Raw genomic sequence first — 8,453 nt, 5'->3', positions numbered from 1 at the left:
TCCAACTCAAGTGTCGTTAATTTTCCATGAAAATAGACTCATATATCTTCTATTCATAAAATTTTCAGACTTTTTGGTTTAGCCAATCAATACCAGATTTTTCTTAAAGTTTCCCATGTTTCACTGTTTGACTAATTTGACCACTCTTCATTACGAATCAAATTTCTCATTGTACAGAATTCAAAATATGTTCTTGTTTATTTAATTAGAAACTAGACTCAATAAGCTTTAATTACATAATTTATTCAACTTCTAACTCATCTCCCACAATTTATGGTGATTTTCCAAACTCACGTTACTGCTGCTGTCTCAAGCAGATTTATTACGAAATCACTCTTTCACACCTAACTTGCATGCTTGTTATTTAAACATGTATATCACCAATCAATCATCACATATCTATGATTTTACTTAAGTATAATCTCCATTTCATCATTTTAAAGCACAACATGTTAGCCGATTTTTCCCCTTAGCATCTAAGGCACATGCATGCTCATTTGTTTGGCTCAACTTCACCTATCTTCCATTTTTCATCACAAGAACATGAAACAACAACCATTTCCTTCATTTTAATTCATGAACTAAAAACCAAAATATGCTTCAAGAGTTAAGGTAGAATCAAGAAGAACTCATGAACATCAAGATAGAAGCAAACTACCATGAACTTACCTTCAATTTTCTTCCCCAAGTGACCGAACATTCAAGAGCTTTCTCCTCTCCTTTCTCTTCTCTAACTTTAGGCTATGATGAGCAAAGATGGACAAAACTTTGTTCTTTTCACCCCTTTTTCTTTTTAATAAAATTTCATATTTCATCCATTTAATTCTTTAATATAAAAGACATGAAATTCCCATCATGGAACATTTACCTAAACCATTATCATGGAACATTTATCTAACTCATTATCATGGAATATTTACCTAATCCATTGTCATGGAACATTTACCTAACCAATTATTAATTTGTACCATAAATTATGGATATCAAGTGCTCATATTGTCTACAACAACATGATGGCTAGCCACTTCATGTAAAATGGGAGGTTTGTCATGCAAATCCTCCTATTTTGCACTCCTATTTATTTGGCCACTTCAATTTAGCCTATAGCATTTTCAAACATTTTCACATAGGTCCTATTTCATAATTTCACCCCCTTTTTCTTATGGAACAAAAATTAACTAAAATTGCCGGGTTCTATCTTAAGCTTGGGCCTTCTAGAGGCCCACTAACATAATTAAACCTATGCCAACATTCACAGAATTCCGAAAATTGGGGCGTTACATATTTTGACTATTTCATGTATATATTTCAAATATTATGTATAGTATATTTCTGACACTACTACTATTCACATATATATATTTTGGCGTGCATATTCTTAATACCATTATTATTATATATATTCATTGTTTTCTCGTATTTGATACTATTATTACATTTAATCTCGCATACATTGTTATTGTTTTTTTTATTATTGTCATATTCGTTATTTGCTTCCATATATTTCTGGCTCTTTTGTTTATTTTTATTTCACATCAATTTGCTTTGTATTATTTCGAAAATCTTATCCATGTTTTCTTAATTAATTTTGTAACGCCCCAATTTTCGGGAATCCTGTGAATGTTGGCATAGGTTTAATTATGTTAGTGGGCCTCTAGAAGGCCCAAGCTTAAGATAGAACCCAGTAATTTTAGTTAATTTTTGTTCCATAAGAAAAAGGGAGTGAAATTATGAAATAAGACCTATGTGAAAATGTTTGAAAATGCTATAGGCTAAATTGAAGTGGCCAAATAAATAGGAGTGCAAAATAGGAGGATTTGCATGACAAACCTCCCATTTTACATGAAGTGGCCAGCCATCATGTTGTTGTAGACAATATGAGCACTTGATATCCATAATTTATGGTACAAATTGATACAAATTGATAATAGTTTAGGAAAATGTTCAATGATAATAGGTTAGGTAAATGTTCCATGATAATGGGTTAGGTAAATGTTTCATGATAATGGGTTAGGTAAATGTTTCATGATAAGAATTTCATGTCTTTTGTATTAAAGAATTAAATGGATGAAATATGAAGTTTTATTAAAAGAAAAAGGGGTGAAAAGAACAAAGTTTTGTCCATCTTTGTTCATCATAGCCTAAAGTTAGAGAAGAGAAAGGAGAGGAGAAAGCTCTTGAATGTTCGGTCACTTGGGGAAGAAAATTGAAGGTAAGTTCATGGTAGTTTGCTTCTATCTTGATGTTCATGAGTTCTTCTTGATTCTACCTTAACTCTTGAAGCATATTTTGGTTTTTAGTTGTGTTGTAAGCATTTAGTCATGAATTAAAATGAAGGAAATGGTTGTTGTTTCATGTTCTTTTGATGAAAAATGGAAGATAGGTGAAGTTGAGCCAAACAAATGAGCATACATGTGCCTTGATGCTAAGGGGAAAATTTGGCTAACATGTTGTGCTTTAAAATGATGAAATGGAGATTATACTTAAGTAAAATCATAGATATGTGATGATTGATTGGTGATATACATGTTTAAATAACAAGCATGCAAGTTAGGTGTGAAAGAGTGATTTGGTAATAAATCTGCTTGGGACAGCAGTAGTAACGTGACTTTGGAAAATCACCATAAATTGTGGGAGATGAGTTAGAAGCTGCATAAATTATGTAATTAAAGCTTAATGAGTCTAGTTTCAAATGGAATAAACTAGAACATATTTTTAATTCTGTAGAATGAGAAATTTGATTTGTAATGAAGAGTGGTCGATTAGTCAAACAGTGAAACATGGGAAACTTTGAGAAAAATATGGTATTGATTGGCTAAACCAAAAATTCTGAAAATTTTATGGATAGAAGATATATGAGTCTATTTTCAAGGAAAATTAACGAAACTTGATTTGGAGTTTCGTAGCTCCAGTTATAAATGATTTAGTGACTGTTGCTCAGGAAGACAACTTGCAGTGAAATTATGATTATGTGGTAAACATTGACAAAAATTTGTTAATGAGTTGCTTATTGTTTCTTATAAGCTTACTATGATCTGTAGGTGTGGTTGGCCGAATATTGTAAGGGGTTAATACGTAGTTCATATTTGAATAGTTAGATTAACGTGTTAGTAATCCAATTGTAGGCGGTTCGTGTGTGGCTCTCATCAGCATATCGTCGCAAATAGGTGTGTAACTAACACCCTCTTTCTTAGTCTAGATCGGCAAAAGTCGAAAAGCCAAAATGCTGAAAACCGATATTTTGTAGATTTGCGAGTGTGCGAATGCTCGTGAGGTAAATCGATTAATTTTTTTGGTAAGCTGCAAGATTTGGACTGCAAAGTGCATGATTTCTGTGCCCTCGATATTTTTGGGCTTAATGGGCCAAAATTGGAATGATGGGCCAACGGGCCCAATTCGGTAAGAACCCTTGGTACGTGATTCTGTTAGTATGTGAAAGGTAGGAATATGCATGAAAAACTCTAAAATGGATAAATTACTGAAATACCTTTAAAAGTGAAAAATTTACAGTTTTACCCCTAGGAGATAAATTACCGAAATACCCCTAGGGTTAAATTGACTTAAATGCATGTTTGACTGTTGTTATTTACTGCATGCCATGTTGTTATTATCTGATGCATGGGATTGGGATATTGACGGAGGAAGTACTGAAAGTGGCTTGTCCACATACTGGAGGCTTTGCCTCAATTTACTGTTAACTGAGCAGCAAGGCTGCAACTGTGGAGTGTTGGGCTGGGTGGGTTGAGCTATTCCCCACATGGAGTGTATGACTGGTACGGGTGGAGTGTAGTGGTTGGTGGGTTGAGTAGTCTCCCCAAATGGGCTTGCATATGTTATTGATGTTGCATGTATTTCCAAATGGGCCTATGGGCCATATTGTTATCTGAATAAGGGGCTAAGGCCCAGTTTATTGTAATCTGAAAAGGGCTCTGGCCCAGTACCACTGTTACCTGAATGGGCTTAGGCCCAATAGGCTTGAGCTGACTTGGGCTTTGAATGGGTTTTCCTTACACACTGAGTTTCCCCAAACTCACCCATTTTATTTTCATCCATGCAGGAAATCCCCAACCATAGTGGGCTTGGAGCTGTGAGGGAATTCGGAGTGGCCACCCGTTCTGAAAGTTTGATTTTCTTCTAGTGAACTGGACATCCTTTTATTTACGTTTGAAGTTTTGGGTTTTTAAATGTAAATAAGGCCGCTTAATTATTTTTTATGGTTTTAATATGTATTACTAAGATAGGTAATACTTATTTTAACTGTTGAAATTGGATAGCTTTAGGGCGCGTTTTCAAAAACAACAATTGATTTGAAAATAACACGACAACAAGCAAAGCTTCCGCAATGAAAGTATTTTCCAAAATTAATCACTTTTCCTAAAAATGACTTAATCAAATCGGTTTCCTAGAAATATCCATGACGTTAAGGTGTGGCAATGGCGGTATGCATGTCTAGGATTGGATCCGAAGGGAGCTTGGTACTTAAGCAGTCCGATGGACTCACCACCTCTTTTCCGGTTTCCTACCTGGTGCACAGCTTCCATTCACTTTAACCTTTAATGAATTAATCTTTTGAACACCAAGTACAATTTTCTGGACTTAGAATGGAAATTTTTTTTTACGTTTTTGATGTGGCATGCCTGATCCGGCCATAACTTCTGGGCCGAGTTTGGGGTGTTACAAATTTCAATAATCAAGGCAACATACCGATATAAACATTAAGTCATCGATTTCATCGCTATGTTGGGTGAACATCAATTGGCTTATGTTAAAACGGTATGACCTTTTCAAAAAATCAAAAGAATTGATAATTCTCGTATTTCAACTAGATCACGACTAAATATTACATTGAACTCGTATTTTTGAAAATCAAGGCAACATGAGTTTTACAAGATACCAATTTTGGGCGTCGCGAAGGTGCTAATACCTTCCTCACGCGTAACCGACTCCCGAACCCTAATTTTTCTCTAGATTTTGACGTAGACCTAAACTCAGCCTCCTTTTTATTTTAAAAATAAATTTATTAGGTGTCCGATCACACCTGTAAAAAGGATTGATGGCGACTCCTTCTTTTATTACAAAATCAAATGTCAGTTTTCAATGTTTTCAATAAATCGCCATAATTAGCGACCAAGCCAAGCTAAAATTTTTATGTCGCTACAATTTCCATTCAATTTTATAAAAAAAATCAAAATAATACAAAATAACCACACTTTTTTCTCAAATTAATCCTAATCAAATAGTTAAGACATAAAGATCAGTCTCTTTTGGTAGACTTCCCTCCAGATATTTGAAGTTCCTCCGGATGTGGTGGTTACGTCTATCCAGCATGATAAAGCCTTTAGGAACTTTTAGAATCTTTTGAGTTGTATTTTTATTCATGTTTTTTCACAAAAAAAAAATCAAATGTAAATCAACTACTCACCAAGAAACAGAAATCAAAGGATATTCGAAAGCCCAAAAAATCTATTAATGTAAATATTTACAACTTTGGCAACATTTTTAATCCTTTAACCAAATGCATTCATTCCTTCTTCCTTTTTTGGTATTTACTCCAAATTTTACAATTTTGCTTTCATCATTAGCAAAGAAATGCCAAAAGAAAATATATTGCCTTATAACGTTTCACATATACATCCACTATATATAACTAAAATAATGAAAAATAAAAAACACAAAACATATTACAAAACCAAATCAAAAACAAAAAAAACATGAGCTATTTTTGTAAGAATGTCATATTCTTCATACTTGTTCAAGCAATAGCTATAACCCTATTAATAGATTCATCAAGTTGTGAATTTAATAAAGGCCACCATGATGATATTAATAAACTCTCTCCGTGGCTTATTACATGGCATGTCCATGTCGTTAACGGATTGAGCAACGGCAAGATACTATTAGTTTATTGCAAGTCTAAGGACGATGATTTAGGCATCCATAACCACACTGCCGACACCGAATTTATTTGGAAATTCAAGCTGAATTTCTTCGGAGGAACACTTTTTTGGTGGTACATGGCTCACGACAACTTTCATGCTGCATTTGATGCATTTAGGGAGAACAATGGCTTTTTTCAAGAGTGCAACTATGGTGATTGCATTTGGACCGCTAAAGATGATAGGATTTACTTGAGAAATGGAAAATTTGATAAATTGACACAAGGATGGGAACAAGGTAGATTATGGTAATGAAAAGGGATTTGTTATTTGTCCTTCATTTACCTGCATGTCTTGCAATAAAAAAATATTATTTTTGTATAAATTTGTTCGTTAATTAGATTATTAATTTTTGGTTAAATCACTCAAAAAGTTAAAAAAAAGAGAAAAATAAAAAGGGGGGAAAGTTAAGAAAAAAACCAAAAATTTCTAGAAAAATTATAAACAAAATAAATTATAATTTTTATATATATTTAACTTTTATTTATTGTGGGTTGGGTGTATATTTATTTGGGTATTTTTATTTTATTTTTGGGTTTTATTTTATGTTGGGTTTTATCAATTTGGGTTGTATTTAATGGGCTTACATTAATAAATCGAGTTAAAAGTCAAATGATAGGCTTAATCTGTTTTTTATCAGTTCAACTGATTTTAATTTCCATTTCAATGGCAATTCCGAGTGGTTCATTCAATACCACCATCTAAATCAGTACGTCCATTGATTTCAAGTTCAATCGATTCAATACAATTCCAACAACACTAAATATATCTAGGAGGCCTTGGGCTAGTGTTAAAACTGAAAATATTCATTTTGACCTCTCTTAAAATATAGTAATTATATATATATTAAATATAAAATTATTGACTTTAAGCTTTCGGATTTTATAATTTTGTCTTAATCTTCTTAACACGAAAATTTTAACTTTACCTCTTCATATACTCATACAATCATGTTAACTTCGTAAGGAAATAATTATTAACTCAATAAACATACGTGATAGTAAGCAAATTTTGACTTAAAACTTTAATGATCATTGGATTAGAATTTTTTTAAAACAAATAAAAACACTTAAGTTTTAATACAAGTATTAAATTTCAAACTTTGCTAAAGTATAGAAATGGTAACGTATTTTGACCGTATATTTATGTAACCACATTTTTTGGGTGGTAATTTTTTGAGTAAAATGAAACCAAAATTATAATTATAATAGCCAATTTTGACCCATGTCTATAAAACAAAATAAACCAAAAATAAGTAAAAATCTAAATATTTATTAACAGTCCATTTACACATTAAAATGGCCCAAATTAAAAAATACCAAAAACCCAATAACATACCCAAACCTATCCTACCCAAATTACAAGGCCTAAACTAAACCCTAGCCCATTAGCTATCAAAATTTTCAGCAAGCAAACAAACCCTAGCCCCCCTCTTCAGCCGCCGCTCACCCCACGCATGCTGAGCCACCACGCGCGCTGCCTCGCCTCCTCGTGAGCCAACCACCACTCACCCACGCCTCTGACACTTGCAAAACGAAGGTTCACACACAAGACAGAGGCAACTAATGGAGAAAACGACAAAAAAATATGATTTAATCGTTTTGTAAACGGCTTTAAAAGCCACAATTTCATCTTTGTAGTTTTTTTACGAACATCAGAAAATAGAAATAACAAAAAAGAAAACTTCAGAAGGTGATTTTCATCTTTATTTTTATTTAAGATTCTTACTTTGTTCCTCTTTATTTTATTTTTCTTCATTTTTTTGCATATAAATATTTAAGTAATAATAATAAAAGAACGAAATAGTAATAAAAAACGCACCTTCGATTCACTGTTTGGGTGCGCTCCGGCATCCTCTCGTCGTCCTGAAGGTCGCCGAACCCCTGGGGATTCGACCATTGGCCGCGATGGAGAACGAAGAACCGAAGGGTCCTTCCCTTTTTCCTTGCGTTGCTGTGGTCATGAGGGCTCCATCTTCGGACCTATTCAAAAAGAGCGTCGAAGGGACCCGTTTCGCGTAACATTGGTCGCCGTTCACGGCGTAGGCGTGGAGGACCCCCCGATGAACCCATGGTCGGCCATGAAGGAGGGAGAGGGAGAGAGAGCAAAGGCTCTCTGTTTTTTTTTTAAAAAAAGGGAAAGAGCAGAATGAAAGGAAAAAGAAAAAAATTTTGGTTTTATATGATGCATGAAACGGAGTCATTTAGGGCCTGTTTCAGTGGCCCAAAACGGCACCGTATAAGGCTCCGACCCGTCACCCGACCCAAAACTGGAGGGGATTCGCGTGTTTTAGACTTATGGTCTATTTTCACGAGAAGTCCCCCTGTTTTTGCAGAACGTTGCGATCTACCCATTTTACTTACTTTTTTATTTTTATAAATTGGCCCCTAAATTTTCCGTTCATTTCAATTGAGTCCTTGACTCACTGGCGTTTTAAGAAAGGGACACGTGTCCTAGAGATGGGATTAATTTCCTTTTTGGTCCCCAAATGTATTTGCGCATTTAATTTCAGTTCTT

General features: G+C 34.0%; 1 long non-coding RNA gene across 1 annotated transcript; it reads right to left on the bottom strand.

Annotated features, from left to right (window-relative positions):
* Positions 1–7,188: 7,188 nt before the first annotated feature.
* On the bottom strand, positions 7,189–8,103 carry LOC107892884 (uncharacterized). The gene is made up of 2 exons (XR_001682652.2): positions 7,758–8,103; positions 7,189–7,498 (listed from the first exon to the last, which is right to left on the bottom strand). It is a non-coding gene; the product is annotated as an uncharacterized lncRNA (long non-coding RNA).
* Positions 8,104–8,453: the final 350 nt, after the last annotated feature.

Source organism: Gossypium hirsutum, chromosome A08 (genome assembly GCF_007990345.1).
Source record: "Gossypium hirsutum isolate 1008001.06 chromosome A08, Gossypium_hirsutum_v2.1, whole genome shotgun sequence".
In the NCBI taxonomy this organism is placed as follows: Eukaryota; Viridiplantae; Streptophyta; class Magnoliopsida; order Malvales; family Malvaceae; genus Gossypium; species Gossypium hirsutum.
This window is presented reverse-complemented; position numbering and strand designations above follow the sequence as displayed.